The sequence below is a fragment of the Drosophila montana genome, unplaced genomic scaffold, assembly GCF_035044405.1.
Source record: "Drosophila montana isolate Dmon_TW-CO22-7 unplaced genomic scaffold, ASM3504440v1 contig_3013_1, whole genome shotgun sequence".
Taxonomy (NCBI): domain Eukaryota; kingdom Metazoa; phylum Arthropoda; class Insecta; order Diptera; family Drosophilidae; genus Drosophila; species Drosophila montana.
The window spans coordinates 70,562-80,447 of NW_026997889.1; the positions used below are offsets into that span (position 1 = coordinate 70,562).

Genomic DNA, 9,886 nt, shown 5'->3' on the forward strand with positions numbered 1-9,886 from the left:
TCTGGCAACAGAGCTGACTGCTGACTGCTGCCACTGCTGGCACTGCCACAGTCGCTGCCACTGCCGCAGTCCCTGCCATATTTTGCATAGTCAAGTTCGTGCCAAATTAATTTGCAACAAAAGTTGCGCTGCGCATTTAACAAATTGAAATTTGCTATGGCAAAAAATACAAAAATATATAAAAAAGAAAACTATCTATAAATATAATGAAAATGTACAAAATATGCAAAAACATGACACGCTTTTTAGCTGCTACTTTTACAATAATTTGCAAATTCATTTGGAATTACGGTCATGCAGCAGTTGAACTCTCAGCGTGTGTGTGTGTGGTCTGTCAACATATTTCAATTAGAGGGTAGTATTTGATAATTACTGCTGCAAATGATACTCGGCAGATACGATATAAGACCACTAAAAATGCACAAATTCTTGTTAGTCAGATAACTATTTAATTAGAGTTAAATAAAATGTTTAATAAAATGTATAGTAGATAGCCCATGCTCAGGTCTGAATATATTCATATATAGTCTTAATTATATTTATGAAAATATGCACTTACCTTAAACTTAACATGCACATGCCAGATTATTTGATGACAGACTTTGATAGAAGCACATCCCTAAAAAAACAAAAGAAAATGATTATGGATTAGAGATGGAGCTGGAGAAAGAAAGTGACGTTAATTGAGAAAGAGATAGATGTATACAGAGAGAAAGAAAGAAAGACAGAGCAAGAGAGAGAGAGAGTGAGAGGGAGAGAGAGAGAGAGAGAGAGAGAGAGAGAGAGAGAGAGAGAGCGGGAGATAGAGATAGAAGGAGAGGTAGAGTGAGATATCTTCAAGATATAGAGAGAACGAGAGAGAGAGAGAGTGCAAGAGTTAGAGAAAGAGATCGAAATAGAGATAAAGATAGAGATAGAGATAAGCTGAGAAAGAGAGAGAGAGAGAGAGAGAGAGATAGAGACAGTCTCACTTTATGGGCAGATAAATATTTTCCTTAGATTGCCTGCACGCGTTTTTAATAAAAAACAACGAATAGGCATATGACAGCCTGAATTCATGAGAACCACATAGAAGAGCGATATTTTTTTTACACACACATGTCAAAAAAAGTACTAATAATACAATGATTATTTCTTTCATCTTTGCTGAATCTTTAAACAGTAGCTTCATCAATTTGATGCAAATCAAAAACTAATTTATTTTATTTAAATATTTGCATTATAGCCCTTGAGAGTTCAATAAAAATAAATAAAATAAAAAATAATAAAACATAGTAAAATAAATAAATAAATATGCATTTTTATTTTACAAAGGTGACCACAACTTGATTAATATTAATTTTAGCTCAATAAATATTCAGTTAAATGTAATAAAATGCCCGGCAGCGCTTTAGAATTGATTGTTGTTCAATTATATTTGCTTTGATGAACAAAAATTGTTATTATTTATTTTCGCTGACCACAATGCAAATAATTTTTTGACGTAGATAAGACACACAGCGGACTGCTGTGCCTGCCACGCCCACTGCGTTGTCCAGCTGGCCACGCCCAAAATTTCAATGTTGACCCGTAAACAAATAAATTAATAAAGGTTGCGAAAAACAAATGCTGTACAAAAAAAAGTTAAGCAAAAAATTTTTTGTTTCTGTACAATGTCGACCTGAAATTATATTATTTTTTTTTAATTTGTATTTATTTCTTTTTTTTTTTATATTTTGTTTTACAAACATTTCAATTGACGGGATTTGTTGCTACGGACAACAGCTTGAGATGCTCCAGAAGTGATTGAATATGGAATATGGAGGTGAAGAGCGTTTTTATGATGATAATGATGTTGTTCATGAGGTCCTGGGATGGCATTGGGTATAGTGAGAGGGGGGGGGGGGGGGGCCATAGGTCAGATGGCAACGAATATTTTTGGACATAATTTGCTCAATCATTTACATAATTTTCACAGCAACTGCCGCTTGCCACACCCCCATTTTGAAGACCTCTCCACAGCTTTTCACCCCCCTCCCGCCGGCTGTTTTGTTTTTTCTTTCGTTTTGTATCTCGTTAACAAAAAAATGGAAAATATTCAACAGAAAAACAAACATAATGCTGCTCCGGCTTACGCGTTCCTCTGTGTGTGCGTGTGTGAGTGTGTGTGTGTGTGTGTGATAAGAGCGTTAAGGAAATTTTGGTCTTGCATACTTTGTGGCCACGCTGCCGACACACACATAAACATAAACATATACATATATGTGTTCGAAACAAAAATAATTGTGTTTACTTTGTCTAATGCGATCAATGGGCCCCGATGACATGAGCGTGTTTGTATCAGCCAGATGACTTGAGTGGATTTGTGTGTGTGTGTGTGTGTGTGCGTGTGCCCAATAATTTGGATACAGCTGCACATCAACAAAGTATGTTTGAGAAATTTAATTTAGCATTATTTCCCAAAGTCAAGTTAAAATTTAATTCCAGCGCACGCCCTGCTTCATATTTAACTTTGCAGTGTAGTGTGAAGACTTCTCACTTAGAAATGTGGCCAAGGATACAAATCCCACACTTACATCCCACATGGGAAACTTTAACTTAAGGACACGCCCTTGGACGGCGTCTTCGGCGTCTACAGCTGTGTCGCGCTCATGGACAAGCTCAAGGACATGTCATCAACCGCGTCATGTATCATAATAAATACGCATTAACTTTTTTTGATACACTATGCTGGGCTACATCTCCCAAACTGAAATTAGCTAAGGTTAAGCAACTGAGCGCTCGAAGACATCGTTGCTGACGTGTCATGCAGAGCGTCCTGCAAGACAACCAGCTGGGCAGGTAAAGAGAGTTGTTTATGATACCTAAAACACCTGACAATGACAACTGCAACGAATGCCTAAACAATTGCTAAATTGTTTATGTGGCAGACTTTAACTCTTTGTTAAATTTGCAATTTAATAAATTTTCACATGTCAAGCGGACAACTTCATTTCTCAAATGAATTGATTTTCAGAACGTTTTTCTCTTGTTTACAGTTATGAATCATAATTTTTAATCTTTCGTCTGATATGCCCTAATTCAAATTCCAGAAAGCATCTCTCTGTACAGCCAACAGCTTATGCGATTGCCACAAAAAAAAAAAAAAAAACTGAATCGAATGCCCGATGCCTTTTACATGTTCTGCTGTTGCTGTCGCTGTCACGGCCCCCAGACTGGCAGGTGTTGTCCAGACTAGGTGACTAGCTCCGGAAAAAGCACAGAAAATGGCTACCTGACTGACTGCCAGCCAGCCAGTCAGCCAGCCTGCCTGCCTCTCCATGACTGGTGGCAAGAGGCAGCATTTTGAACATTTCAATCAGAGTCCAGTCCAACGACTCTCGGTCGTTGCATGCCTCAGTTCGGCATGTGATGCAAATGCCTCAACTGGACTGTACTTGATGCCACCACGCACATGCTGCCCCGTGCCCCGTGCACAATGCGACAGCCAACACAGTGGGCCACAAAGCCCACTCAACGGCATGGAGCTGCTGCTGCAAGCCGACAATTGGTTTAAAGTTTAACTTTTAGCTCGATTTCAATGTACCGAATAGTTTGGAAAATTCGTTTGCTACGTTTAGCCAATTTGAGAGTGCCACACGGCGTGCTCCTGCCAACCCTTGCGTGTGACCTTCGAACCGGCGGCGCCCACAAAAAATAAATGAATACCAAAAAAAAAAAAAAAAATTCCGTTGAGCTTGTAAATTTGCGTCAATATTTAAACAAATTTCAGCATTTTTTTGTGTATCCTTTTTTCTTCTTTTTTTCTGATTGCATGCAAACCACTCGAGTCATTTGACATGCAAACTTAATTACAATTTCATTGGGCTTGCGAAGTAGTTTTCTGCTGGTAGTTCTCGTGAAAATAAAGCTAATTCACTTTGACTGGATAAATATTTAAAATAGAGCCGGCGATGTGACTTACTTATAAGCCATATAAATAAATGGCAAATGGTTGAAGTATTCAACATGACGATGCCCCAACTTGTTTGCAAATTAAACTGTCACTCTCACTCTCTCTCTCTCTCTCTCTCTTGACACAAATAGAAATTGAAATTTATTGCAACAAAATGATTATTTAATAATAATACTCATAGACAGGCTCCCAGAAGGCAGCCAGGCTTGACAAGATGCCACTGCACTTTTCATAAATATGCATATGAGATTGGAAGTACTCGCCCCTGCCCCAGGCTCAGCTCTCCCTCTCACTCGCCCTCTACCAGACTCTGCCCCACCCCGAGCTACGGCCTCGACTTGATTTGTGGCGCTCTGTCTTCTGCTCTGCTGCTGCTGCTGCTGCTGTGTGGCATGTTTGCAACTGTAATTGTGAATGTCATGTTGCCGCCTCGTGTCAACTCACAGTTAGAAAATTGAAATTTATTTGCATTTTTGATTTGCCAGTCGTCATAAATATGCACACGGAGAGTGCACAAACAGAAAACGAGAAACTAAGTTAGTGGCATTCGGATTTGATGAGATTTTTTAATGAAGCTTCATCCTCATCCCCGTTTTCAGTGGAAGCCAAAGAAGTGGCATTAATTGGTCGGCACCCCCCTTCTCCCAACTCCCTAACTCATGTCTCTAGCTAATGTTCCTCTCTCCTCCCCTCGTCACTCATTCTCTTATACTTATGCTCAAATTACACGACGGCGATAAATAATGCAAAAGCGCGCCTGAAAATCGCCAAGTTCATCAAAGCTGGAAGCCATTCGAAGGCCGTGTGTGCTCTGATTGAAATCGAGACCGTCAGGATTTTCTTCCTCTGGTTAAAAGGATTGCCCAGTGTCGTGGCAAAGAGTGCAAGATACTTTGACATGGCTTAAGAGTTCAATGCGTCTGGGCTTACCTATGCAACTCGCATTTAAAGGGAAGCTAAGCACAGTGCGGCCAAATGTTCTGGCAGTCACATAAAGCTGTATTGAAAATCGATGCATCTGTTGCAGATTACAGCAGATACTAAATGAAATTGTATAATTTTTTAAATATATTCACTAACGGGCATTACCAGCTATTCCTCGAGCCATATTTTATTCCTCAAATTTCGTACAGCTCTTTTTCACCCATTTTGCGGCTGTGAATCGAAAAGTGTAAAACGTGTCTCACAATGTGCACAAATATCTTTGAAAATGAGTTTGAGCCAAGAAGAATTTTAAATAGACCCTCGTTAGGATGCACTTACATCAAAAAAAGTAGCTACAATAAAAAAACTTAAAATACTTATGCCAACTGGGCTTCGTATAGTTCAGCAATCAATCAGTCATTTATTCAGTCAATCAGTCAGTCAGCCATTTAATCATTCATTCAATCAGTCCGGACAAACAGCTTTTTATGTGCCACCCCGTTAAGATTGATTGTGGCTCGTGTAAAGAGTTGCATTAAAATGTTCAGGCTTATATATATATATATACATATATGCTATACCTGTGCAGGTGCACAACCTCTGTCAGGTCAATTGGGAAGTTCAGAATCAGTGTTGCACCGTGTTGTTCCCCTCGTGTGCCACTATAAATATATCTATTAATATACATATATATATATGTACGCATTCCTGGCAGCCAGCTTGATTGACTGCACGTGCCCGGTTTCATATCTTAGCCTGGGAAATACAAACCACATTCCCCCTAGCCACACATAGTAGATGAATTTATCTTCAGGACTTTTGTTCTATTTATCTTATCATGCATCTTGAGAATCGAACGTTTGGCTTTCATTTCCACAAAAGCTGCGCGTCACTTAACATCATTTGTTTCGTTTCGTTTCGTTTTGTTTCTTTTTTTCCATTTCGGTTCATTTTTTTGTTTTACCGGCAGCTGCTGTTGAGCATTTCACCCCGCTCGAAAGGGGGAATCTCTTACGCTCTATTTCACCCTCAATCCCGTTTTCATTGTGATTCTCAACTGTGTTTGCCCACACACAAATGTACGTGAAAATCATAAATTACCCCGAAAAGTATGCAACATAATACCAGAAATTTGTGTAAGCGCATCCCCCGTCCTTTCGCACAGTTCCCACAGTTCCACACAGTTCACAGTTTAGTTTTTCTGCACCCCAATAGTGTGCAGGGTGAAGAAATAACAACCCTAAGCGCATTTGCTTTGCACTCAGCAGAACCCAAACAACTGTCAGGATTCGCAGGTGGAGCTGTTGCTTCTCGGGCTTCTTCGCCCGGATCCTGCCTGTGCATAAACTGTTAACTAACGTTTGCTTTAAATGTTATAAATAAATAAAATAACTGCACAAATGCTGCATTTGTTTAGCCTTCGCTTTGCCCTCATACAGTTTTGTTTCCATTTCATCTTGGGTTTTTTCAAAAACATATTCATTACTAATGAAAATTGCCTGGTTCGGTTAGCCTTTGGGCATCCTACATATTGATCTGAATTTATATTTCCAGTTTTTGTTTATTGCATATTTTCTTTGTCCTATTTATTATTATTGATTTTTTTTTTTGTTGTTGTTACCGAAGGTAAATTGGGAATACATATTTGGATATGCCTAAATACGCCTTTGTTGCAGTTTTAGTTGGTAGATTTGTTGCATTTACAAGCAGGTGAGCATCCGGTCTAGCCGGAATACATATTCGATTTGTGGTCATGTTCACCATTCAGAATAAACCCTTCAATTATTGAAAATGCCAAAAAAAAAATACAAATTTTTACATGATTTATATTAGAACTCAAGTCAACAGGGGCCTTTATAGATATTTTATAGCAACAAAAACTGAACTCTATGATAGAAAGTGAACTTTTTGAAATAAATCTCTATGAAAACGAAAAATTACTCTATTGGGTTGTGAAGCTTTGGATATGATTTATGCTTTGTTAAATGTTAAAAGAAATAAATTTATATATTATAATATTTTAATAAATTTCTTAAATATTTATTTCCAGTTCAACTTTAAAAGGGAGAATATGTAAAGGAATTAATCTTGAATAAAAATAAAGCATATCTTTAAGAAAAAAATTAAAGTTTTAGAAACTGAATAATCAATATTGCACGATATTAATATTTTTAAGATATGCTCATGCCCATAATTCCTCAACATCTGAATAAACTATATTGAATAAAATACAATTTCTTTTCAAATGGGCAGTTTACGGTTAAAAATACAAATTTTCATCAGTGCTTGGCTTGTTGACCTGGAAAATGTTGTAAGTTTGCGCTGTATTTAAAATAAATTTCCATTTCAACTTTAGTAACCATTTGCAGCGCAAATCATATAACCTGCAAAGCCTCGCTGAAATTGAATTAAATATTTTTTGCTGGCTTTTATGCGTTTGCCACTTGAACAATTTTTCGATTGAGTTGCATAGAGCATAAGCCCAGATATAAAATATAGTATGTGGCATAATACCTCAATATTCACATACGCGCATACATATATCAATTGGATTCACAGCTTTCTATCCTTGTTTCGGAGCGACGAGCTCACTAATTGCAAGCGGTGCGTTCAAAATCCAATGGCATTCACAAGAGCAGCTTTCTCTGATGGATATACAAATGTGGCAAAGGCGGCGGGCAGGGGGCAGGGGGACGTGCACGGGGATGGTTAGGGGCCTGGGGCAAACGCGGACAGCTGTGTAAGTGGTCGGGGGGTTGGCAAGGGCGAGCGCGAGGGCGGGGGCGGGGGCCGGCACTCATTTAAATTTCATGCTTATTGCCACAAAATAGCTCAGTTGCCTGCAGTCGGCGGCTGCAGTTGCTCCGCATCCAGCGAAATATTTTACATATATCACTGACAAGCGACGACGGTTGAGACCGGGGCCAGGGCCAGCCAACCAAAAAACAAGCTCGGGGAAACACCAAAATAACACCAAGGGACAGCGTGTGCGTGTGTGTGTGTGTGTGTGTGTGTGTGTGTGTGTCAGCGTATGTATGCGTATGAGTGAAATGTGTGTGTGTGTGCGCGCTTGGTTAAGCTTTCAAGTAAAAATAGCAAAAATGCTGTCAACATAATAACGAAATTTTAACGCGCGCAGCGACCGACTCGACTCTCGACGGTCTGGCAACGCCATTTCAACGCATCAAGTGATTTTTATGCCACGTAGTCGTAGTTTGGAGAATGGGGTGTCTCAGACGAATAAATGGCATTCGGAGCAAATTAATCTAAAACCAATTTGTACAGCAAACTTTTTGACACTTATTTTCGATTAAAATCGATATTATTGCTGATATTTGCAGCTATCGATTATTAATAATCGATAAACATTAAACATAATAAATGTGACTATAATTGCTGCTGTATGAGATATATGATATGTTATATATGGAATAGGAAAATCCTGGACTAGACACGTTGCATTTGCAGGAAACACCACAATCTTTGAATATACAGGGTATCCGATAGTCTGGCAGTCAGTTGTGTGCCACGCTTATTCGCTTTTTATTGCTTGTGCTGCGCGGAAAATGCTGGAAAAACGTACGGCAAACTAAAAACTGAAATCCAGGAATAAATAAATTGGTGTGGCTATGACGCTTACATGGGACAAGGCAACACGCAACAGAATAGCGAACGCCGCGCTGCATCCTGGCAAGGACACAGTCATCACAGGGGCGCACCCAGCAGCCAGCCGGCTACGTAGATGATGTCTGGCCACAAGCAGAGCTCAGATTCGCTCTCAGCCACACAGCAACTGCAACAGCTACCAGTTTCCGGGCACTGCTCGTAAATTCGGCATACAAAAAATTAAAAAGAAAAATAAAATAAAGAAATGTTGCACGAATAAATTAAATTCGTTTGTAGTGGTGCCAAAAAAGGCGAGCAGCATGATGAGGATGCGCCCAGGCAGAGCTCGGGCTCCTCGTGGCCAGTCTGGTGTCTGGCGCTGAGTACATTTGTCTGATTGTGAGTGCATCTATATTTAATAATGCTATTTTTAACGAAATATTCATGCTGCCTGCACTAGGATTTCAATTTACGCATGCATAACTCATGGCAAAAAGTTAAAAAAGCAATATTATGGAATGAAGCCTCAATAATGCATAAAAACAGAAAACAGCGACAATTTGAATAAAGTTGACAGATTCAAATTGCGGTTTTCATAAAATTTAGATTAATTTAACGTCCAGTTACCGCCCGAAAATAATTGATATTCAGATTTTGTCTTTCATTAAATTTAATTCAAATGCAATATCAGAAAAAGAACAGCAAGGAATGCTTCAGAGCATAAACATCATAATAACACAGATGCACACATCAAAAATCAATTAGTCAATTTTAATTTGGGGGAAAAATTGTATATATCTGCATGTGTATCGAATTGGCAAATTCCATATTCTATATGATTTATGGCAGAAATCGATATTTATCAATTTTTGGCATAAATAAGGAGTCATCGAAAGCATTCATAAACTTGATCTGTCAATTATCTACAAAAGCTTTTTATTTAATTTAATCATTTTATACCTATAATTTCTAATAAATTTTAGAGATCGATAAATATCGATTTTGGGAAGATGTCGATACTTCTGAAAAGCATAACATTAATCTGATCCTTGAATTAAAAAGAAAACGAAAAAGATGGACAAAGCTTAATCAATCACGAATATATATGAGAAAAAAGGAGCAGATAAGTCTGCTTCTGACTGACAGTAAATATTTTCCCAACTGAAACGCACATTTTTATGTCGATATTGAACGAGAAGAAGACACAAAATTGTCTTCATGTAACATGTATAAAATATTTATAATCCAGCGCATCAAAGGCCTTCAAGCTTATATCGTTTTTCATATTTCGTAGCTTTATTACAAAGCTGGGTACTCATAAATATGTGCTTGCACTTTTCGATAGCTGCGAAATAAGCCCTTTAAAGATACGATTCAATGAAGCTAAACGCATCGCATTGCTGTCGCCCAGGTGACAAAAGT

The 9,886-nt window shown here is 38.4% G+C and overlaps 1 long non-coding RNA gene across 1 annotated transcript in view; it reads right to left on the reverse strand.

Annotated features, from left to right (window-relative positions):
* The window catches only part of LOC135430469 (uncharacterized), a 54,986-nt gene extending 54,365 nt beyond the window's left edge, over nt 1-621 (reverse strand). Inside the window, exon 1 of the long non-coding RNA XR_010436614.1 lies at nt 560-621. This is a non-coding gene — a long non-coding RNA (uncharacterized LOC135430469). The remainder of the gene's footprint in view (nt 1-559) is intronic.
* Nucleotides 622-9,886: the final 9,265 nt, after the last annotated feature.